Below are 24,650 nucleotides of genomic sequence, written 5' to 3'. Positions count from 1 at the left end.
TATGTAGGTAAAGCATGGCCAGCCTTTCTGGCGTAGAAATGGCTTCCAGAAACACTCTAATTGCCCACTATGCTGACTTATCAGCACCACAAAAAGGCACAAAGCCAGGTGTCTCTCAAAATAAGAACATGTCCCTAAGTGACCAGCATTGGGTAGAATGTGAGTAGATTAGGAAAAACATGCTACAGATGAAACTGAATTATGTGTCGACAGAAAGTGATAAAACTATTGTCAGATGAAAAAAATCAATGGGCTTCCAGTCAAAAACGTAGGGAAAGTGTTATAGAGGCTATTAATTAAAAAAAAATTATGTTTTCTTTTTCTGGGTTTTGTAATATTTGTCACATAAAAATTGCAGTTTGTTCTTGTTCTATATAAATATTTGCTTTCATACATAATTTTACCTTTGTGATTTTGTGTTTTTCTTAAAGAGGATCACCCTACCCTATAGTATAAGCAACAGGACCCTTGTTGGCATGAAGTTTTTTTTAAACAAAGTACTGTGATTATATATTGCAAAAATCAGGCCATTGAAACAACCCAAACACGCAGAAAAACTACTGATGAAACAAAGCCATAATGGCTGTCAAAATGAGCTGTTTTGGTCACTACAGTTCACTCTCTTTAGGAACTCAGCATGTACCAAACAGGACTTAGATACTCCCTCTGCCTCCAACCACTGTCTCCTCTACAAACTCCTAATGATTTACATTTAATTTCTGTACTTACCATAAATAGTTAACTTCCCAATTTTTATTCTCTGAATAAAATTTTTGGTTTAAACTGCATAAATTATGTGTACTTTTTTGATTCAAGTTGTATAGATTTGTTTGCTTCTTGCCTAATCACACAAACGTCATCTTCTTTAGTTGCACTTCGGAGCAACAAGGATCAGATTGATTTAGCATTCCCTATGCCAGACACTGTGCTAAGCAGTACTGTGAGAGAGCAGTGAGAGGGGTGGGAATATAAACAAACATGAAAGAGACATCACCATTGCTCTCAAGAAGCTCACAGTCTGCTGGGAAAGACTCATGGTCCAGGAGGAGAGACATATTTAAATGCTGTGCTGTGGGAAGAAAAGGGTGAAGTTGATTAACTGCGTGGGGAGGAGGGGGTGGTCAAGAAGACTTCCTATGGGCATTAAAATTTGAGCCATGTCTTGAAGAATGAAAAATAGCTTATCATGTTGAGAAAGCGAAGAGTATTCAGGGAGAAAGAGTAGTAGGATTATGGCAAAGATGCATGATTAAGCATGATATGTTGAGATGAAAGGAGCAGCTGAATAAGATGTACACAGAAGGGCATCAGGAATGAGAACAGAGTGGGCTGGGGCCAGACCAGGGCCCTTCCTGAAAGTTTATTAGCAGTATGTCATCGTTATATTTGTGTTTGGAAAATGCATTCTAGGTAACTTTCTTTGGCTCCGTGCATTCGGGGAAACAGATGCAAATATACGTTTAGTTTAGTTGGTATTGCTGGACTAAAAGTTGCTGGGACATGATACCCCTTAGACGGAGTTCAAAGCTGTATTAGGAGGGATCTGAAGCATGAACTTCTGGTTCTTACAAGCAGTGATGTCAGTGACAAATAGTTTCACAAAACATTTCTAATTTTCAAACTGAGCAAACAATAATATTTTTTAATACCGGTACCCTTTGATTAGTGGCCCACTCACCTAATTCCTCCACCTCAGATAGCTGTGTCTGGCTTCCTACAGAGTGTTTAAAATCAGTACTGTGCAGCTGTTATGCTACTATACAAAATTACCTCAGGTTCCTACTTTCACAGCATTAATTTGGAATTGAAGATGAAATAAACTAGATTTTATAAATTCAACCCACTGGATTCTGAAACAATATTTTGTGCTGAAAACATACTTATAATGTAATTTTGCTAAAAATTATACCTCTGTACACTCTTAGTTTTATGAAAATAGATTAGTACAAGATTATGTTTAATTTTGAGCTTGTATTCCTTTAGCAAGAAATTAATCATTTAAGTATTCTTAAATGTGATTCTATTATTACGATCTATCACCTAGGCTAAGAATAAAATGAAGACATTAAATAAAATTTACATAAAGGGTAATAATAAATTAATTTAGCAGGTTTTACATGCATTTCTTACCTTGTCTAAAACAAATGCCTTCCTTTTCTAATTTTTACAGCAAGTATACTTTCAATAAATGATTCAAGAAAACAATGTCTTATTTATGAGTTAATAAGCATCACCAAACGATGCTAATGAAAGGATACACATACTTACGCAACAGCAGCAGACTGAAAATAGAGATAATATAACAATCAGTATTTTTCTTTTTCCAATAATTCTTGCCCACAGCAAGTCTAACCTGATTTCTTCTTTGCCTTTTCTAAGATTTGTGCTAATAACAAAACAGAGGCAGAGAAACCAGTAATCACTACCTACCCCCCATGAACTTCCCAAAGCAATTTTGTCTACTTGGCTAATTTTTTAAATCAAATTTATCCTCTAAATCTAATTTGCAAGTTTAAAAATGAGTGTGGGGTGTGTGCGTGTGTGTATACACCTACTTGAGAAAGTTCCCTCAAGTAATTCTAGCCTCCCCAAATACACTACTGGATCAAGAAATCATAGCTTTCAGAAAGTGTAAAATCACATTTACAAAAGCATCACACTCCAGGAAAGGAATGTCATTTCTGATTTGCAAAGCTCACAGGGAGGGAGAGGATCCCTTCATTTGTCATCCCTTCAGATTCTGAGGCGAGGGACCTTGCCATCAACAGCAGAGAAAATCACCTCGTTCTTTCTGAATTTCCATCACCATCACAGAGAAGCTGTAGGCTAACATCATTCTTTCTTCCTCCCATCCTCAGACGAAATAATCTGAATTAAAGACAAAAAGATATTAAATGCAAGTGTACACATCCCCAAGCCAAAAATCTAATATGATTTGTTCAAAGAGTTGTTCTATACCGATTGTAATCCTCCAAATAATGTCGGCAAAGGAATGCGCCAATGTGGGGCTGGGGTACAACCATCAATCTTTGTATCATGGAGCACTGGGCTGCCACTAATTATTTAAAATAATCATCCAAAGTGATTCATGGTAAGCAAGCATTTTAAAGGCACTGATAAAATTTAAAGGTAAGTTACAAACAAAAATATTGAATTTCTTTGATCTGGTAAAGTTCTTTCATTTGTGAACTTTTAATGATGATCTCTAAAAACGTTATTCCTCTCAAGAGCCCAAAGCACAAAGCAGTCAAATTCCAGTTCCTTCTCAGAATACCTGACTCAGCAGATCGAGAGAAGATACTACAGTGTGTCCATTTTCCACACAGAGAAATCAAGGCCCTCGTACATCTCTCTCTCTTTATTAACATTTGAACCCCTAAAATGCTATTTGAAAATTCAGTGATGATCAGAATATTTTCAAAGGAAACTTTCAAAGTCTGGATGCCTGGGCATCACCCATCATCCACCATGTGTTCGGACATGGTGGAGATGAGGATGCATGGCCCGCACTGGTTTAGCGAAGATGAGGTTGAGCTGGTTCTTCGGTCTTTGTGGGGTTTTCATGTTTGGGTTGTTTCAAGTTCTCAGTATTCCCTGGAACACTAAGCTTGGAACTTCAAATGTGTTATAATGTTGAAGTCAGTGTAGCTATTCTCCAAGTTACATATCCCAGAGAGCAATTTCCAAAGGAGTCAGGTCTATGTAACAGCATCAGAGGGAAAAAGGAGCTTGGTTGTTCAGTGCACACTGCATGAACCACCATTTATTCCCTTCGTACTGTCTGTTCTAGATAGCAACAGACACCATGAGAAATGGAGGGAAACTCAGGCTATTCCTTGCCTTTACACAACTGCAATTATAAAATAAGATAGTAAAAAAGAAAGATCATTTCAAGCTTCTTGATTTTTGTACTACTAGGGGTAGAAACCCTCTAGAAGGATTTTTTTTTTTTTTTAAAGAAAATGTGAATTTGAGGGGAAGGTATAGCTTAGTGATAGAGCACGTGCTTAGCATGCACAGGTCCTGGGTTTAATCCCCAGTTATTCCATTAAAAATAAATAAATAAATAAATAAATAAATAAATAAACAAACAAACAAACAAACAAACCTACTTCCCTCCCCCTTTCCTCCCCCCCCCCCCAAATACAAGAAAATGTGGAGTTTTTGGTAGAGGTCTGAGTTAATCTGAACGGGAAAGACAGACACTGGAGACCTAAACTGCCCTGCTTATTCAAACATTGAGAATGTTTTGCTTTCTCAGGGGAGCCCAAGGACCAGGAGGCTTGGGGGTCTAGGGACTTGAGGAGGAGATGAGAAAAGGTCCCAAGTACTGCTATGGACCAGCACGAGGCAAGATGATCCGTGAGAAGTTTCCAGCGGTAGGGATGGCAGAACAAATTAAAGAATGGCAGTCACCAGAATTCACATGCTGTAACATCCTGCTCTACAGCAGGATGCAAGTGGTGCTCAGTGCCTGGTGGATGGGGCGGGGGCGGGGGGGGGCCAAAAGTGGGGTCAACAACACTGAGAAGACAGTAGCCACAGACAGGCGCTGTGGAGAGGAGAGGGAGGGCTGGGGACTGAGCTTACGTGACAACAGCAACATTAATATTCACAAGGAACAGGAATCCTTTCAGATATTTCTGCTTATGTTTTAGAATCCATGACCCACATTTTTAAAAGGTTACACTTACAACATTGTAAACTGACTATACATCGATTTATCTATCTATCTACCTATCTATCTATCTATCTATACACACAAAAAGGTTACCCTTAAACTGGTATCTAAATTATACATGTTTCTAGTATGAAACCATCCAAGAGGAGAGGTAATTGAGGGTATGGATTTTGGGTTCAAATGCTGGCTCTTGGCTTCAGTTTCCTCATCTACAACATGGAGATACTTGATGTGAGGATGGAAGCAAAGACTCTCAGCTCAGCCCTGAGCAGTACTATTGCCTTAAATGAGAAATATTCTTTGATCCAGTTTTGAGACATTGGGAGAGTTATTTTCTCAGATGTTCATACTACCAAAAAAAGAATTCCTTTTTTCTTAAAAATGTTGTTTTACATTATAGACAAATCAGTATTGTCAAACACTAGATTAATCAAGACCCTTCAGGTTGCAAATGACAAAAACCCCAATTTAAATGGGCTTAACTAGAAAAAGGGATTTATTTGTCCTGATAAGCGACAAGAAGAGGGCCTTCAATCTGATTAAATCCATGACTTTAAGACTATAAAGAATCTCTCTCATCATCTCTCAGCTCTGCTATCCTCTGTGGGATTTGACATCAGGCTGACCCTCTCCATATAGTGGTCACTTGTCACTGTCAGGCTTAGACTGATATTGAGGAGAGAGAGACCTTCTCTCAATGGTTCCCACAAAAATCCCAGATTTGAGTCTTACTGGCTTTGAATGAATCAAGTACCCATCACTGTACCAACACATGGGCTAGAGTAGTGGAATACTCTGACTGGCCAAACCTGGGACACCTGCCACCGTTGGAGCAGGTGAGGTGGCTCATGCATCACACTTGAGTAGGGGAAGGAGTGACTCCCTAAAAGGATTAGAATGCTACCACAAGCACAATGGGAAATGGATGCTGTAGAGAATCCATAAAAACCATGAATGACACTGGTACTAGAAGACAAGGACAGCAATGGTGCAAAGGCTTTATGTACCACACGTACAGAAAGAATAGGGTTTGACCCACCATGTGGTAGAAGGCACTTTATAACAGCCTAGCCAACCATTCTATGCTAGTTTATCTTCTCTAATAGAGAAAATACATCAATATACCATCAATACATAGCCAATTATATCAGTCACATAATAAAATTGTTTGAGGTTTCTTATCATTCCCTGTTTTGTGTCTTACCTTTGTATTTTTTTTTACTTATGCTATTCTAGTAGGAAGATTTTTTAAAAAGTTTCTCTCCAAATGAAGCTTAAATATTTTTAGAGGCAGCTAAAAGAATTTTCTCTCCTTACAGTTCTTCCTGTTTTAACCCCTTCTTGCCTCCACTCCTCCTATCTCCATTTGTTCTCCCAAGACTCTGATATATTCCATGAGTGATAAGAAAGCAATCACAGAGAAAAGGTACCCTCTACCTTGTCATTGTGGTGGAAGGGTCTATGAAATGACAGAATCTTAAGCACCTTAGAGCCAGGGGAAGCCACAGGATGTTGGTAGAATTCAAGGCAGGAGGATATTGGTGTATTAAGAACATCTGTCATAGCTCTCCACACAGTTGTTAGGAGTTATTGGTTGTATGGTTATAATAGTGAAAATAGTGTATGTGGCAAGAATGTAATTCCAGTACATTGGGAAGGATTCCTCACTCTTTGAAATTCTTCAAGAATCAGAGCTGAAGGAGAACAGAGGTAAATAAGGAAATAAGCAGAGTTGATGGGATCTTCCCTTGAGCTCAGGACTGGCTAGCATCCCTGGTTTGGAAAGGAAACAGTGTCAGATGAGGACCACATGAAGGAACTTGGGGGAAAAGCCTCAAGGGGACAGTGAGCTTTAAAATCCAGCCAGGGAGGCTATTTCTGACAGTCCAGGAAGTCAGCACTTCGCCTTCAGGAGAGGTCGGCCTTCACTCACGGTTTCCAAACCATTAGAATCACCTAGGGAGCACGTCACAGCAGACTCTGGGCTCCACGTCAGGCACACTGAATCAGAATGGGGCTGGGTGGATAGAGGGTGGGGTACTTAGTCTATGCCAAACACTGTTCCAGGCACTCTTATTATTTTAGGCACTACTATTATAATAGCCAACAGTGTATTATTTAACTCATTCAGCCATCTCATTAGCCAGGTATAGGTCCCTTTTACAGGTGACGAAGCTCAGGCTCAGACTGGTAGCAAGTCACAGATCTGTGATTCAAATCAAGGTCTGCCTCTAAAGCCTTCTTAACCCATGCACTCTGCCAGACCTGGGAGTGAGGGAATCCAGATATACTCAAACTAGAGGCTTTATTATTTTTATTTAGCAGCCAGAAAAAAAAGTTCAGAAATAGTATCCTTTTTTTATGATGCCATTCATTTCATATGTAATGTCTTTTAAAATAAAATTTATTTTTTGAACAGTTTTAAATTTTCAAAAAAACAATGAAGACAGAAGAAAGAACTCCCATCTACTCTGCACCTAGGTTCCCGTTATTACCATCTAACATCAGTATGTGGTATATTTGTTACAATTGATGAACCAATACTGATACGCTATTAAGTCCATATGTCGCCCTTTTTCAAGTATATTATTTAGAATCAGCATACTGTGGCAAGACTCAGGATTATCTGAAATGGTTCAAATGGTGTTGGGCAAAGAATTTAGCTGCTGAATTTCATTTTATTTATCTCTAAAGTGGAAATAATAAAAATAATGATTTCACAGGGACATGTTGATGTATTTGAAGAGGACCCCATACCTAATGCTGTTTTCCTTTGCCTGGATCTAGTAGAGGCCAAAACATTTCGGTTAGGACTGCAAAAAACAATAAAGAAGCATGTGATTTTTATCTGCAGCCAAGTGGTATACCCTACTGACTTCTAGAATAAAACAGATTTACACGACAGGACACACTGGCCAGGCAAAGCCCCGGAGCACAGAGGAACCACACTCGCATCATCCAGGAAGCTCTCTTTCAAGGCGAAGCATCAAGGAAGGGGTGAGGCTCTGCCTGTCCAATTCCCAGTCAAAAATCTCATCAATTGGTTGAAGTCACTCCCCCTTCCTTGGGGAGAAGAGCCAGGAGATGCAAGGCTAAGAGCATATTAATGGCAATTGGGCAGCATTAGAAGTGAGATTTACAATTAAGAATTGACCTACTTGTGTGAGCTCAAATGTTTGTGTCTAGCAGAAGTAGATACAAAAAAAAACCTCATTTTTTCCAAAAAGCTCATTCTGCAACAAATATTGATTTTTATTTTTGAGCCAAGACAGTGGTATTTTGGCTTCAGAAATAGTTCAGTTGCTAACAGTGAGTAGGCACTGATGTAGGGTTGTGAAAAAACAAAAAAATCTATTTGGGGACGAATCTCTTTACTATGACTATAGGAAGTCAAATGATTGAATCCATTAATTGCATTTTCTTATAGTGGTTTCCAAAACTGGCTCATCTATGGAGCCATCTTTTTGAAAATATAGTTTCTTAGTTTCTACTGGATCAGAACATCCATGAATGAGGCCAAGGTCTTCTATTTTTGAAAAGACTAGGAACTCTGATGATCAAAGATGTGGGGACCCACTGGTATACACACTAGAGGGACACTGAACACTGAAATCTTATTTGGAGAGAAAAACAAAATTTTTTCTTAAAAAACCATAGTTCTGAGTTACTAAGATGTATAAAAATAGCACTCTATTTTACAAACTTTCTTTATTTTGGAAATCTTTCCAAATAAGTAAAATATTTTAATCTCTGCAAAACTAGTATATCATATAGTTTGCCCGGTTATGGACTCTAAAATACTGGCAGGCAGGCTGCTGGAAAAGTTAAACTTTTAGGCAGTTTGTAATTTGGGGATACACATGCTATACCTATGTTTATATCCTCACCGTTTCCTGAGAAGGTGAACCTTTTGAACAGACTGAAATATAGATACTGCCTAGCCAACGTTAAAAATAGGAGCATGTTTGAAATTTGCACACTCATCCCGCTTTGCGTACTTCTGGCCCCCACCCACGGCTTTCTCCAGCTTCTATCCACGGCTGCACAACCAGCACATCCTTTTCTTAACGAGGCTTCTCTCTGGCTACACATTAATGCAGATACCATTGACGCTGTTTCTGTGTCAGCAATAATGTTTTGTCCTTCCTGTGTCATCCAGGGAGCTCTGGATTCTTTCTGAACAAGAGCCTGTTAGTCCTCTCTGCACTGGCGTAGGGGTTGGGGGTGGGAGGGGTCAGTATTTTTTTGAAAGCAGCTCAGTGTGAACTCAGCAGATTCACAGAGTAGATCAGGGTGGGAAGTAAATCAAAAATTGGGAATACAAGTTTGTTTCTGCTGCTTTTTTATTTAAAATAATTTTTTTTTAATTCAGGGAGGAAAATCAGCCTATCCATTTACTTATGTCTGCCAGCTCCTACTCTACTTGGTAGTTTTCTCTTTGCCTGGTTCTAAATATACATTATTATCTTTGCATTCTCATGCTCTTACTAGACTTTTGAATTAGCAAATTTTTGTTAATTGCTATATCAGTTAGCACTTGCTGTATAACGAATCACCCCACAATTTACCTGCTTGAAAAAACAGGTGCTTATTTAGCTCGTAATTCTGAGAGCTGGACAAATGGTTCTTCTCTAAGCTGACTTGACTGTTCCTTGCTGGGCTTACTTGTGTTGTATGTGGTGAGGTGGTGGTGGGACTGGGGGCTGGCTATTGTAGGATGGCCTCACTCATGTCTGGCCATTGGGAGGTTGTTGACTGGGGCCTGGCAGGATACAGTACCTCAAATCTCATCCTTGAACCCTCTCATCTTTTAGGAGGCCAGCTTGGGCTCCTTTGCAGGCTGACCTCAGAGTTCCAACCACAGTAAAAGATAACAAGACCCAGTGTGCAAGTCTCTGCCTGCTTCGTATTTGCCTGTCTTATCATCCAAATCAAGTCACATGTCCAAGCCCAGACTCAAGGAGTGGGGAAACAGACTCCACCTCTTGATGGAAGGAACTTCAAATTCACATTGAAGGGGTCTGCCTCCTGGGATAGGAAAAAATGGTGGCTATTTTTACAAACTACTGCAAATGCCTAGTGTGTGAAAAGCTTAACATTTGAAAAATAGATAAGGCATCGGCCATGGTTTAATGGCTGGAGTTGATATTTCATTTTAGCCTACGTCCTGACATCGTTGCAAGTCAAGCAAACTCAATCTCATTCAGCAACACAAATCCCTATTTTTTTTTTCCCCATGTTTGTTTTCAGATTACTCACAGAACTAGCTGCTACACAGAGCGGCTGCAGAGGAACAGAAGTGTGGGTGATTCTGGATGGGGGTGGTGAGGAAAGGCTGCCCGTGCGTGCTCTGTCAGAGTAGGTCTCTCAGGATAGTCAAGTGAGCCTTCATCCTTCCGTGATACCACCATAGGTGGGGGAAAAGCTGACAGACACAGAAGGACGCTCTGTTTTCTCATGAGAGCAAATAGATGTAGTGTCACTGGGGGCGGAAATTCTCATTTGTTGTTTTGTTTTTGTTTGTTAGTTTTTTAAAATTCCATATATGAGTAAAATCATAAGGTATTTATCTTTCTCTGTCTGATTTCACTTAGCATAACACCCTCAAGGTCCAAACCAAATCAAAGACAAACACAGAGAGGGGAAGGATAGCTCAGGGGAAGAGTGCATGCTTGGCATGCATGAGGTCCTAGGTTCAGTCCCCAGTACCTCCATTAAAACAAATAAATAAACCTAATTACCTCCTCCCACCCCAAAAAAATAGAAACACAGAGACACAGAAAACAGACTAGTGATTAAAAAGGGGGACAGTGAGGGGGAGGGTGAAATAAGTAAAAGGGATTAACTGTAATGGTGATTAGAAATTAAATTTTTGGTGGTGAGCACATTGTAGGGCATATAGAAGCAGAAATATAATGTTCTACACGTGAAATTTATATAACGTGATAAATCAGTGTTACCTTAATTTTTAAAAAGTGTATGTGCATGATTTTGTGAAGAGGCATAATTGGTGACTGAAAGAAAGGGCATTTAGCTGAGACCCAACCCCTGGATAAGAGACAGAAACTGAGACAAAAATTCTGGGAAACTGTCACAAAGCAAGCTCATGCTCCATGTGATCACATCTGAGAATCCTTCAGTCTGAGGAGGGTGGCAATTCTCATTAGTCTGGACATCAGTGCAACTTGGCCCTATTTTTTAGTTTCCTTGTTTATAGTGAGAGAGAATCAGGTTGTAGTAAGATCTTTTCTCCCTACCCACCCCCTCCTCCTCACCCATGAACAGATTTTGTGGATTGTGGTTTTCAGAAAATAGTCCTCACTTTCCCAGATGGCCTGCTTGGTAAAGGCCCCTGGTTGGTCACTAAAGAAATACCTTCCTTTCTGACACGCAATAAGGTTCAGCCTTGCTTGGTGTCTTCTGGGACAAAACAAGTCTTAAGTGATGGGCAAATAGAGTGTTGTCGGAATTTTCAGTATACCTCAGTTTTGTAAAAGCCTGGGAGAGAGGAAATAAGTGTAAAAACACAGCTTTGGAAGAGAATTTAGTTACATGGATCCATGCCCCAGGGGCCCTCTTCAGCTGTCAATCCCTGTGGGAGGAGCATGACCAAGGGCCTTAGGCCCCTGGACCCTCGGCCCCTCCTCCACCAGAGCACTGTGCTCTTATCTGTTTTGGGATTTTGCATTGGGATTTACATTGGGATTTTGCAAACTACTTCTTTTGATGAAAGATTCCTGATGTTAAGACTTCATTGTGTAGGTGAGGAACTGGACACTAGTGTGTGCCACTGTTTCTAGTTGCTTTCATGATTATGTAAAACATCCAGATTATGCCATTTTATACCCCCATTTGTAGATCAAGAATTGAAAGTAATCCTGAGGTAATGGACTGGGGTTGGGAGATCTGTGTTCAGATTCTGGCTCAGTTATTTAATATCTTTGCTGGATTAAATTTTGGGCCTCTGTTTCCTCATCTGTGAAATAAATAGATGGTGGGGCAGAAAGTTAGATAAGGAATTTTTAAAGTAATTTTCCAGTTCTAATAGCTTCTTATTTTATGGCTGTAGGTAGTAAGGACCAGCAATTTTCTTTCCTGCTTTGGCTTATTTAAATTGTCCCATATATCAAATCACAATAGATTAAAAAATTACACTGAGTCTGTGATCTATCCTTCAATGAAGCATGTTAAGGAAGCTTAGTTCTTTGATCACTGCCTGGGCTAGTGATTTAGTAAGGACTAAACTGTGCAGCAAGAAACAAAGAGCTGATTGCTATAGTTTAAAAACATAAAATGTTCTTCTCTGACGTAAAAGAATTCTAAAGGTAGGAAGTCCACAACAGGTATTGTGGCTTTATAAATAAGTTTCATTGCATGTGGCTACTAACCTCAAGTTTACCTCCTAATTCAAGATGGCTGCTAGGATGCAAGCCCTTGAATCTATATTCCAGGAGCAAGGGGAAATTGACAGAGGGAGGCATCCTTTGACTAGGGAATGAAGTTCATTATCTGGGCATGTTGCCACTCCAAATAAAACTGGGGTCCTGTTACTAAGAAGAAAGAGGACCAGCCAGCAGGCTCTGCATAGCCAGTTATCTCAGCTGGATTCCTTGGCCATTTCCTCAGCCCTGCGCAGCTTTCTCCCAAATACAAGGGCCAATCTGAACAAACTCCTTGTTTGCCGACACCTTGAAGCTGGGAGAGGAGCTTGGAAGGGAAGGCACTACCTTGTTGACTGAGGATCTGAAGGAACATTTCACAGGTGAAAGGCAGCAAGTGTATTTTAGTGTAGATGCTACTTGAGGAAATTGCCATTTTTGAATTATTATAATGAAAGTATTTTTCAATTTTGCCTAGGAAATAAACTAATTTCCACCTTCCTAAAAAAAAAAGTCTCAACAACAGTTTAAAATAACTCTGTTCTTGCTATGAATAAATTCCACAGCTTAGCAAAAGGAAACAGGGGGAGACATACAAAGCTTTTTCTGTAGTTTTAAAATAATAGCTCACCCTCGAGCTTGGATTAGATAAAATAGTCACTTGGGCAAAAGCACCTCACTTCCTGAGGCTCTGTTTTCATCTTTGCTGTTAAACCCACAGGCTGCGTTCTCACTATGGTTTTGTTTTGTTTTTTAATAATCTTGGTTCATCTGGCTGGTGAGCTAAATGCCTAAGAGCTATGTGGATTCTAAGAAATTTAAAACAAAACCCAGTCAAAACCAAAGCAGACTGATGGCCGAAGTCAATTTAGGACAATGCTTCCATTCAAACATTCTGGTTCTGTATTCATATTTGTCACAGATCCCTGTTCCCCACCTGTGACAGTTAATTTTGTGCGTCAGCGTGGCAGCCAACAACTCACATATTTGGTTAAACACCAGTTTAGATTTAAAGATGTGAAGGCATTTTTTAGATGAGACTACGATTTAAATCAATAAACCATCAGTGGATGGGCCTTATCCTATCAGTTGAAGGCCTTAAGAGACAAAGACTGAGGTGACCAGAGAAAGAAGAAATTCTGCTTCCAGACTGCAACATCAACTCTGTCCTGGGTCTCTAGCTGCCAGCCTGCCAGCCTTCTCTGCCTCCACAATCGCATGGATCAATTTCTTAAAACCTTGACTGACAATGAGTGTGTATATGTCCATGAATAACTGAAAAATTGTGCTGAACACTGGAATTTGACACAACATTGTAAAATGATTATAAATCAATAAAAAATGTTAAAAAAAAAAACCTTCACTGATTGATAGTAGATAGACAGATAGACAGACAGACAGACAGACACATATTGGTTCTTTTTCTCTGGAGAACCTTGACTAATACACCATACCATGAATGTTTGTTTACAAGCCCATTTTTGCTGCTTCTCACTTCTGTAATCCATTTATTCCAAACAGATTGATAAAGGCTATTAGGTCTAAAGGGTTAAAGGGTATGACTTCTGGTGTGAGATTGGGTTGGTATCACACTACCAAGGTTATATTCCCTGGATAAGTCTCTTGTCTCTCTGAGCCTCAGTGTCTCCATCTGAAAAATGGGTAATGACACTGATTTGATGATAAAATGATGATGATGTAATGACAACAAAAAAATACCTGCTTTTTCAGAGCACTTCCTATGTGCCATGTGAATGTGGATTCTCTTTTCCTTCCCACACAGCCTTAGAAGGTGAGACTCTGTGGTTCCGAGATTCACAGGGGCTAAGGAGCTTGTCCAGGTTCACACAACCAGTGAGTGGTAGGTGCAGAATCATACCCAGCACCACGCTGCCTCTGTAACCCACGTGAAGACCCTAGTCTGTGCCTGGCACAGAGCGGATGCTCAGTATTAATTCCCTTCTACTTTCCTTTCACTGCCTTTTGTCTGATTATTCAACTGTTTCTGCAAATGTCAGAGCCAGTGAAAGCAACAAAGTGTTGTACCATTCAATTTATAGCTCTCGGGCAGTCAGGCTTCTGCCCCATGGTGATTCATTCTGCAACTTTCTTGCCAGGAACTGAATCTGAAAGCACAGACTGCCTGTTCCACCACAGCATCTCTGGTTGCCCCAGTATTTACACTGGCTGCTGGTCCGACTGGGAACTGTGGTAACCAACTGGACACAGCCACTGTCTATATGGCTGAATCCATCCCCAGAGCCAATCCCAAGCTGGTGTATTTGAATAAAAGCCTCACTGTCTCTACCTTCATGATGTAACTTAGAAGTAAGAATGACAAGCAGGTGCTGGTCTGACCCTCCCCTCCTAGGTTGGTGCTGCCCAGAGAGCAACTGCCTTTTCTCATTGGATTATGTTGAGGTGGAAGCCATGGGGCGTGGCACAAGAGTCACCCTCTCTCTGCCTCTTCTCTCCTCTCTTTGGAAAACACTAAAAAGATCTGTTCCGTTAGCACGAAGAGTTTTATACATGTAAATTTTTAAGTGTTTTTTTGGCAAGCCCAGAGAGCTGTTCTATGACAGGCTACTGACCCTGTGTCTGCAGTTATTGTTTATCATCATAATAGGCATCCTTACATTATCGATGTCCCAGAATGCATCATTCATTTCATGCAAGGATGCTAATGACGGTACCAAATTATTCCATGATTCCAGGGGGAGAGGTTCTGAGAGTCCTCTGTAGTTGACATAACAACTGTTATACCTGTGCTTGGATTTTGATCAGCTTAAATAATTTAAGTTCAAGAATATTTTACCAAGATTGTTTTATGCCAGCTGATTCCTTCAGGGCTTCCAATACAAATGCTTTGTTGGCACCATTATTTTTGTCATTAAGCTATTGCTATAAAACATATTTTTAAAAACAACTTAAAAATTTAGAACTTGAATTACACATTTTCATGGTCTGATGCAATGAACACTTGGAATTTGTTACAACTATACCTACAAATACAGTGTATAGTGTGGGTTGGAAGCCACAATGTTGGGATGTCAATTCCTTTCCAGCCTCCTGTCCCTCCGCTCTTCCCCAGTGATGCCAAGCTTCTTCCTGGCTGATGAACATGTTATTCTTTCCCACGCCTTACAAGTACTCTCTCCTCGGTCTACAGGGACCCTCCCATCCTTCATTCCCCTCCTCCCCCTACGCCTCCCAAATTCTTGTCCTCCCTTAACACCCAGATCAAATGTCACCTCCCCCAGGAAGTCTTTCCTGATTTTCCCATACCAGTTCTTTGGAGCTTAATATCTATTTTCTTCCTGTACTTCTCCGAAGGGATATAACTCTGAACTATCTACCTAACAATTCTGGAAGGCAGGTAGAGACCTTAAAAGAAATCCATACTTCTGGCAACAAGGAAGTATGAGAAGACTCCAGACAGTTTGACCCAGAGCCTTAAGATAAAATCATGTCTTCTAGGATTCGGCTTATCCCACAGGGCAAGATGGCAAGACTAATATAGATTCTTTGAAAAGGATTTAGAAAGTGCTAAAAAAAAAAAAACAAAGGGAGAGTGCGAAGGAAATTACCCTGGAACCAATTATCCACTGATAACCTCCGTTACACTTAGTGAGTATCTCTGTGTTTTGTTTTGCTTTGTGGATGTCTATACATATTTGATTCTCTCCATTCCTTAGACCACAGGACAACCACTCACCATGACCACATTCATTGGACCTTGCCTTTTCTCAGTAAAGTTTATATTACAGTAAATCATTTATACAGAAAAGTTCACACACAAATCAAGTGTATGGCTTGATGAGTTTTTACAAAATGACCACACTCATGTAACTAGAACCTGGATCAAAAAACAGTATTTTACCAGTGCCCTAGAAGCCCCTTTTGGGTTCCCATCTAGTTATTACCCTCCTCCAAAGGTAATCGTTATGCATACTTCTAACACTAGGTCATACTTTGCCTAATTTGGAATTTTACATAAACATAATAATCCCATATGTGATTTTTATGTCTGTGTATGTAATGATCAATCTGACTTTAGGCTGAGGAAGAAACTGAGGGTATCCACTAGGGTGAGTCAGATGGTAGGCTATTTTGCATATATAAATGTGCAGAAGATACAGGAATAAACTCAGTTACCACACGGAAAGTGGTCTAGGGCCCCTATGTTCATAACCCCAGTCCTACCGTAACCTTTGGGACTGTCTCAGAGCCAGGTGGATATCCACCATACCAGCCTACGCTTCAGCAGTGGGAAAATTAAGGACAATTCCCATTTGTTCAAACTGGGATGAAAATTCAATTATTAAAAAAATTACAAGATTTACCCAACAAATTATTTTAAGCACGAGAGGGAGCTTGGCCTCCTGGGAAGATTCTAGATCCATGTGTGTTGAATACATTTTCCTGTGCCAGAAATTATAATTCTGTGGATCTGATGAATCAGATTTACTTCTAAAAGGAAAGAGAAAGATGAATCCAATAAAAATAGCTAACTTTTATTAACTACCTCTCATATAGGCCAGACACTGGTGTGTGTATATATATATATACACACACACACACATACATATCAACTGCTTTATATAAATGTATTGTACAGTCCTCAGGAGAACCCTAAGAGGTAGATCTCATCCTCATTTTACAGTTGAAACTAAGGGGAACCTGCAGTTCTGATACAGGAAAATGGGGCGCAAGAGGATAGCTGTGTCCTACGTCTTGGTTGACACGCCCCACCAAGTGAGGGTCCCTGACTTTGTGCAGGAAAGAATTTAAGAGCAAGCCATAGTTGAGTAAAAGTAGATTTATTTAGAGAGATGTACACTCCATAGACTGTAAGCTGTCTCAGAAGACAAGAGAAAGGCCAAGAGGTATGGGGTTGGGTGTTTAGTTTAAAGTAAAAGTAGATACACACTCCATAGACAGAGTGAAGGCCATCTTGGAAGGTGAGGGAGCAAGAGAGGCCACGAGGCAAGGTGCTCCTAGTTTTTATATGCTAACAAGTGAGGGGATTATTCCAACTACCTTGGGGAAGGGGTGGGGATTCCCAGGAGTTGAGCCACCACCCTCTCTTTGGTTAGCCTCAGAACTGTCATCATGGAAACTGTGGGTGTGTCATTCACCATGCTAATACATTACAATGTGTATCACAAAACTCAAGGTCCACTGGAGGTCAAATCTCTCGTCATTTTGGTGCTAATTGCTGTGTCATTCTTTAATGGTTGTGTCCTGGTCCCCTTCCTTCCTGTCTCAGTTTCAGATCACTGGGGGCTACCTAGTGAGCCGGTCAGAGGAGGGTGTGGGGCCAACTGGTATCCTTCAAAGTCCAATGACCTCCATTCCTGGGCTCTCAGATCTGCCTGCAATCCCTCAACAGATAAAGTACATTCTTTACTGGGCATGTCTGCCCTAAAATACTAAAAGCCCTAGGTAATGCCTAATCTCACAATAGCTTGGTTTGTTTCAGCCCACCTTATTAGAGTCATAAACCCCACTATCCCTTTACAGATTCTAAACTTCTTACCTCACCTACAACCAAACAAAAACTTGTACGCAAGCTGATCACACAGCCCCCAACCCATTGTGTTCACCAACTCCTCCCCCCAATAAAAGACCTCAACAACTGACCCTCAGGGTTCACACAGGCACCTCTTGTCTGTGTGGCTGCTGCTGTCTGTGGCAGCGTACCCCTAATAAACTTTTCTTTCCACTTTTCTTTGTCTCTGGAAAATTCTTTTACCATCTGCGACACCGGCCCACCTTGTCCCCCAACAGAGGGTTTTCAAAGGAAGGTTCTTAAGAATGGCAAGACAGTGAGAACCTGAGGGTCTACCCCACAAGAGTAGTTCCCTCTCTGAAACTGGGTGGGAAGGGATTAAATCTATCTAGCTAATATGGAGGGGAGCAGATCTCCCTGAGAGAAAGAGTGCATGTCCATAGAAGCCTATAAAGGAACTCAGTGCTGGGTCTGAGGATGGCAGGTGGAGTGTGATGGTGTAGTCAGGGCATCCTTTGGGGATCCTGGTCCCCCAGCATGGCATCTAACTCTTCTCTGGAAACTTGGGCAAAGGATCCTACTAAGGTAGCTAAATCCTTGGCATCAGGACTTTCTCAGAAAGCTGGAGAGGCCTATGCCCTAAGAGAAGACAGTGAAGGCATTCTCTGTTACCTCCTCGAAATCCACTCCTTGGAGCAAGCCTCAATGATCTAGTGTAGGATTTAGAATGTAAACTAATCCTGAGACAAGAGGGTGAGTGTTCTTCTTCTTAAAACTCTGCTTGTGAAGCTGTCAGCCCACACCCTTCAGCTTCCACTAGCCCTCAGGACAAGGAAGAGTATTGAGGCCGGTCACAGCCAAAGAATCCTCCTCTCAACCTGCCTAGAAGGGGAGGGACCTATCCTTGGGTGGATGATGACTGCAGCTGGTTTAAAGTGGTGCCAAGACCCTGGATGCAGAGTCTCACTTTGGAACATCCTGTAGGCATTTACTGCGGAGTCTGTCAGCACCTCATTAGGATCAGGCCTGGAGAAGGTTGACCTGAAGAATCCGTCCGAGGCCCCTCCTCCTGGGCATGAAGTAGGCATCATTTTCTCCCAGTTCCTCAACTAGCGACTAGATGGTAAGGGAGACATTAATAAACAATGCTTTTCCAGTAAGTCAAATATAAAGACAGAATGGGGCTTGTTCCTCTGAAGAAAACTGAATTCACCAAATCTTCTGCAGTGAGGTTCTCTGAAGAACCATCCTTAACAGGTCTGAGGAATAATTTGATGAAGGAGTCTTAAGAGGAGAATGCAGGGAAAAGAGGAAGGGAAAAGATAGCTTTCATCCTTTCATGCTCAGAAAGTGAATTCTCCCCCCCTGTTTATATTCCTCTGACTTCCAACTTTCTGGTGGGAAAGTGGGCATGAGGGGAGCAGTGGGGTAAAGAAGAGGGAGGGAGAGGGGAAGGGGGTGAGAATAAATAGGGTAAAACTCCCAGTAAAAGATAGGTGAGATGGTCAAATGACACTGAAATCTACCAATTAAGTTAAAAATGGGCACATTAACAAATTAATAATAAATTATGAGAGAATGGTACCTACTATAAATTAGATTTAAAATGGGATAGAGCAAAACATGAAAGCAGCAAGACAAGAAGGAGTTAAGACTAGAGAGAATTATTCAAAATTAAGATTAGGAATTGATAAAACATAGAATAAAATAAATACTTATAATTTTTGAAAAGACAGAGGGCTAGTAAAATCAGAGCTGAAAGCTTTGAAATGGAAAGCTATAAATTCAAGTAGGAGTTAAAGACCAAAAGATAAAAAGAAAAAAAATACTAAGGTAAGTATAATTTAAGAAGTAGAAGAAAGTAAGAAAAAGGGGAATGCATAAAAATAAAACTCAAAACAACAACACCTGACCAGCTAGGCCAGTCAAGGGAGAGCAGGAATGAGGAAGTTCTTTGGACAGCACAACTTCCCTCATAAAAGAATTCTCTTAGGGCACACTCCTGGTGGCAGATTTTTCAGTTTGGTTACATACTCATCTATGCCTACCTTCACTCACTAATTCTGCAAATATTTAATATGCTGACCTAGGAATTCAATGGTGTGGGTCAAACAGAGAACTTTGCCTCCATGAAGCTCACAGTCTAGCAGGAGACGGTGGTGGAAGAGAACACAGGTATCAAATGAATGATCATACAGGCAAATTGATAATGACCGAGTTATGAAGAAAATGCCTGGGCTGCTAATGGGGATATACGGACTGGTCATTGATTGTAGGCGTACTGGGTGTGGGAGGTGTGGAGTGGATGTGGGGGAGTGGACATGAGGGAAGGCTTTCTGCCAACGTATTTGTCCTGGGAGCTGAAGGATATATTAGGAATTAACTGAGGCAAAGTAGGGGTGGAGGTGGCCAATATAGGTCAAGACCCCAAAACAGGAAGGCTTTAATGCACTTGAGGAACTAAAAGAAGGCTGCGGCTGGAGCAGACAGACCTAGCAAGGGGGAAGTGTGAGATACAGTAGGAGAGGATGGTGGGGGCCATATTAAGAATTTTGGTGTTTATTTGGGAGCAATGGGAAACCACTGGTCTGATTCCTTTAGGCACTTAAAACAACAAAAAAAGTGCTTCATCCATTTGTCTGTTAACCTTTCTCTTGGTGGGTGGGAGTCTCCTTCCTTCAGGGCAGCCATATCTATCTTGTATATCATTGTATTCCCAGCACCCACACAGTGGAGATTCAATAAATATTTTAAGTGAATTAGGAGCAAATAATTTTGGTAGGGCCACAACCAAAGTCCAGGTCTTCTCCAAAATCTGTGCTTCCTCCAGGATGCCATATTACTACCTCAATAGTTTGCTTTGAGTTCTATCTGCTCATCAATTAGGTAGATGTTAGATGTCTCCCTCAATGCTTTTGCTTTCTCCTCAAATTAACAACTCGCGTGAAGCACTGGTTCCTTCTGAATGACTGAGAATTGCTAATGAGTTCTGCTACCTTCCAAGATGGTAGATGGGAGCCATGGCTGGCTATTGGTGACAGATTTTCCACGTGGAGGGAGGAGTTTATCGTTGCATGTCCATGTGCCCCAGCATTCTTTTCCTGAAGAACTAACACATGCAGTGGCAAACTGCTTTCCCACCAACAGGTTTCACAAGTTTCAGAGAAGTCTTAGTAACACTTGGCTTCTTAGTGAGCTTTCCCCTCAGCAGTGGCACAGCTAGGGGACTTGACACCTGGAACAGGTCGGTTCTTAGCGCCCTCCTGTTGTATGAGACAAGGTTATTCCTAGCAATAGTCATGTAATAATCAGGAATGCTAATTCTTTTCTTGTTTTTCCCCTTAGGTTTAAAACAAATAACAACTTTTTAAAAAGAATAAATTCCAGTTTTAAAAATAGCACTTCAAAATCAGTGAATTGTTTCACGCATGAACTAAAATTTGCACTTACTAAACAAAAGTCTCATATCCTGCATTTTGCACTCCTTATCACTATTTAAAATTGAAACACAAATAAAAACCTTAGAGTAGTCACAGAGAATGTCAGAATTGAACTGAGGCCAATTCGGTTGCTTTGTTTTTAAAGTCACTACGCTGATTGTTTATTTCAAATCTACTTGTTGAAATTAGGTTGTTGCCTACTTTCCACATCTTAAAAAACGCTTTGACAAAGCCTCTTTTGCACTTATTCACTTATTGCTTAAAGATAAAACTCCTACATGTGGAATTGCTGCGTCAAAGCTTACAAACGTTTAAGGCTTTTCATGCTTTTTCACTGCATCTCAGATGAACTGACTCATAAACATGAAGAACCTTCATGACTTTCCATCTCCAAAGTTTCCACTGATGTTACCATAGAAACTCTGCCTTAAAAAAGTGTGGGACTTAGAGACTCCCCGGACCGGACCGAGAAGTAGACAGGGAAGACCTGTGGTCAGCAGGGAGGCAGAGGATGACAACCCCCGAGGTAGCTCTCTCTAAAGGATGCCCGCTCATCTCAGAATAAGTGCCCCTAACTTCCAATGGCTTGGAATTTTCTGCTTCTGTTGACTAGTTCCTAGTTAGAGTCAGATTGCTCTCAAGAGATATCTAAAGTTTCCACAAGGAGCAAGGCAGATTTTGATTGAAGGTGGCGTTTGAATTGTGAGGCACAGGAGTTTGATAAACCTTCAGAGTATCAGAGTGCCAGGCTCGGGCCACAGGAAGATGCTGGGCGTGGTGGGGAAGCGGGTACCAGAGGAGAACACCAAGACGCAGAGAGGGATGACACTGCCTGGCTCACCTGTTTCAAAATTGCCCAGAGTAAAAGCAGTCTCTGCCCTCTTATTCTTGCTTTATCAAATGACTCTCTAAATTCATAGGAACTCAAACTCAAAAAAGCACATTGGTTTCGTATTACAGATTAAATAGTGCTTTAACAGACAAGCTTGGAACTTTAGCTTTATATAATATATACTATATACATTTTCTATATGTGCATATTTATGAAATATGGTTTCATGGGAAAAGATATTGTAAATTCTATATAACAAATTTATCAATGACACTTAAACCCCAGAGATAAGACCTCCTTAGCCCAGGGAGGGGATGTTCCTGAGTTTCCCCGAGAGATTCTCCAAGCACCAATATGCTCTGGGGGCTGAGATGGATAATTAAGCCTTCAGGAGCCATTCTCTGTGCTTCTGGTCCTGCAATAGCCCCAAAGAGAGGGCTGTGGAGCCAGTAGGAAAACGTTGGGGGTGGGCAGCACCTCCATCAACCCAGTCCTAGAGGGAGCAGAGGGGACCCAGGCTGGGCCAAGAGAGGAGGAGAGTTTAGGGAACCTCAGGGTTACTATTACAAGTCTCATTGCAAAGGGCATGGGCACATGAGAAGTCATTACTTGGGGCCATCAATGCAATGTATCAACTACACTGATAGATGGGTGTTCTTTAGTATTGCCACCCTCAACAAATGGGGATTCTCTTGCTAAGGAGGTCAGGGGCAAAGGATGCTGGGGTAGTCACCTAACACATGGCCACAGCAGGGCTCACGCCACTGGAGGCGACTTGTAAGCTTTGTCTCTGGGGACAGGCTGAGTTGCTTTGAATCAGGCTCTCCTTCTCACCTGTGGTGTGTCCTTGGGTAACTTACTTCACTTTTCTAAGCCTCAGTACCCTCATATGCAAATAGAGATAATAACCATGCTTAGCTCTTTGGATTGTTGTGAGAATTAAATGAGACACGAAGCAGCTAGCATGGCACCTGGCTCTTAGCAGGGACCCAGAAAATACTGGTAATGATTATGTGTTCAGCCTGGCTGACCTTACTGGTATTTATATTTTTCCCAGACTAAACCATTTATCTTTTCTACAATTTAACAAAAAGAAACATGCCCTAGAAACTTAGAGTCACTTCATGGTGAGACACAATTATCTAAGAAGGGTGCCTTTAAAAGTATTTTCAGTAAAATTTCCTATCTGTAGGTGCAGAAACAAGTCTTTCCCCATCTGTCGCCATAACTGTCACTTATTTTTTTCCCCTTTTGTACAACTGGGTTATTTCATCAAACTTAATGCTCACTAAAAGTAACAGCTGACAAGCCCCATTGTTGCTTCACATGGTACCTGACAGCATCGTGGGCTCATTTTTCCACCTGCTGCCAGGCTGAAGAATTCTCAGAATTCTCTCTTTGTTTTGTTTCAGTGTTGGTATTTATAAATATGAGAAGAGATGTGAAGATTCAGGGCAAAGTCAGTCTTTTAATTATGTGAAGGTTGGGTTTGCAGGTGAATGAGAAATAGTGGGTGGGGAGCCTGGTGAAGGAGTCTGATGGGGCTTGGTTCCCCAATCCTGACACCCTTTTCTCCATGCTGAGCTCTCAGTTAACTGATCCATTCAACCCCCACCGCAGGCTCTAAGCCCCAAGCAAGGAGGAGCTCACAGAGCCGTGTGACTGCAAAAAGTCAGCCACCTCCCAGGTCTGCTCTGACTTCCCATCCCAGCTCGAGCCGCGTAACTGAGTCCTAGAATTAGTCCCCTAACCTGAGATCCCTTCTGAAATTACAGCTCTTCTTCTAAGGTTGAGTTCTGCCTCGTTCTGACCATTCCTCCAAACTGGGACTGGGATCCCACTCCTGACTGCCAGCCCCGTGGCCAGAGCCTTGCTAATCCATTGCTGAAATGTTTCTGATGCCACCCAGCAGTTTGCCGCAAAACTATGTGTCATTGTGCTCTTTTCAATTCCCTGAACCCCCAAGTCTTGCTGGATTACCACCCAGCACCCATCCCTTTATCACACTGACTGGAGCCAGTTTTGCCATCCTGACTGCATGCTCTCTCCAATTTAGTTCAACAGCCAACATCACTTCTGGACCAGGGCAGATTTGTACGTCCTGGTCCCTCTATACTTTTTCTGCCAGTGCCTACTAAATTTCAGTTTTGATATGGGCCCCTATTCAAGTCTGTCACTAGCTATGGGGCTCTGGATAAACACCATCACTGAGAAGCCACAAACTCAGTTACCTACAGGGATCAGGTGGGCAAGACAGATCAAACAGGCTGGGCATGAGACAGCCCACAAGATCGTGTGGTTATTATAATAACCACTGGGTGGTTATTGCCGTGCTAGACTCCAAGCCTCTTGTGGCTGGGTTTCCAGGTTTCTAACAGATGTGTGTGTGTGTGTGTGTGTGTGTGAGTGAGAGAGAAAGAGAGATCTGGTTTTTCAATCTTTTAAACAAATTCATATTCCAACTTAAGACTGTGCAGGCAAGGTTTGGCCTGTGAGTCACCAGTCTCCACGTCCTTCATAATAACCTCTCTGGGCTACAGTTCCTCATTTGTGAAAGAAGAAAGCTTTTCTAGATAAAGCCTAGCGTCTCTTCCAGCTCTAACATCCTGGTGAATCAGCACAGAGAGAACTCTGGACAGGAATGGGTCATGGACTATTTCCTATCTTTTCAATAGGAATCAGGAAACCGTATAACAGGGGAGAAAAAGGAGGAAACAGGCATGGGAAACCAGCTATTCTGTCAGCTTCCTGGGTTCCTCTTCACCCCTGAAGAACTCCAGGCCTTTTGTGGCTTCTCTGGGCTGGG

At 41.3% G+C, this 24,650-nt stretch overlaps 2 long non-coding RNA genes across 3 annotated transcripts in view; one reads left to right on the top strand and one right to left on the bottom strand.

Annotated features, from left to right (window-relative positions):
* LOC106730439 overlaps window positions 1-24,650 on the bottom strand; it is an 84,191-nt gene that overhangs the window by 3,020 nt on the left and 56,521 nt on the right. For both annotated transcript variants that reach the window (XR_004324807.1, XR_001366901.2), the window contains exons 4-5: window positions 2,782-2,868; window positions 2,269-2,282 (exon numbers count right to left, since the gene is read on the bottom strand). This is a non-coding gene — a long non-coding RNA (uncharacterized LOC106730439). The remainder of the gene's footprint in view (window positions 1-2,268; window positions 2,283-2,781; window positions 2,869-24,650) is intronic.
* Window positions 941-24,643, top strand: LOC116667770. The gene is made up of 4 exons (XR_004324808.1): window positions 941-951; window positions 10,903-10,915; window positions 20,730-20,739; window positions 24,258-24,643. It is a non-coding gene; the product is annotated as an uncharacterized LOC116667770 (long non-coding RNA).

This window comes from Camelus ferus, chromosome 12 (genome assembly GCF_009834535.1).
Source record: "Camelus ferus isolate YT-003-E chromosome 12, BCGSAC_Cfer_1.0, whole genome shotgun sequence".
Taxonomy (NCBI): domain Eukaryota; kingdom Metazoa; phylum Chordata; class Mammalia; order Artiodactyla; family Camelidae; genus Camelus; species Camelus ferus.
This window is presented reverse-complemented; position numbering and strand designations above follow the sequence as displayed.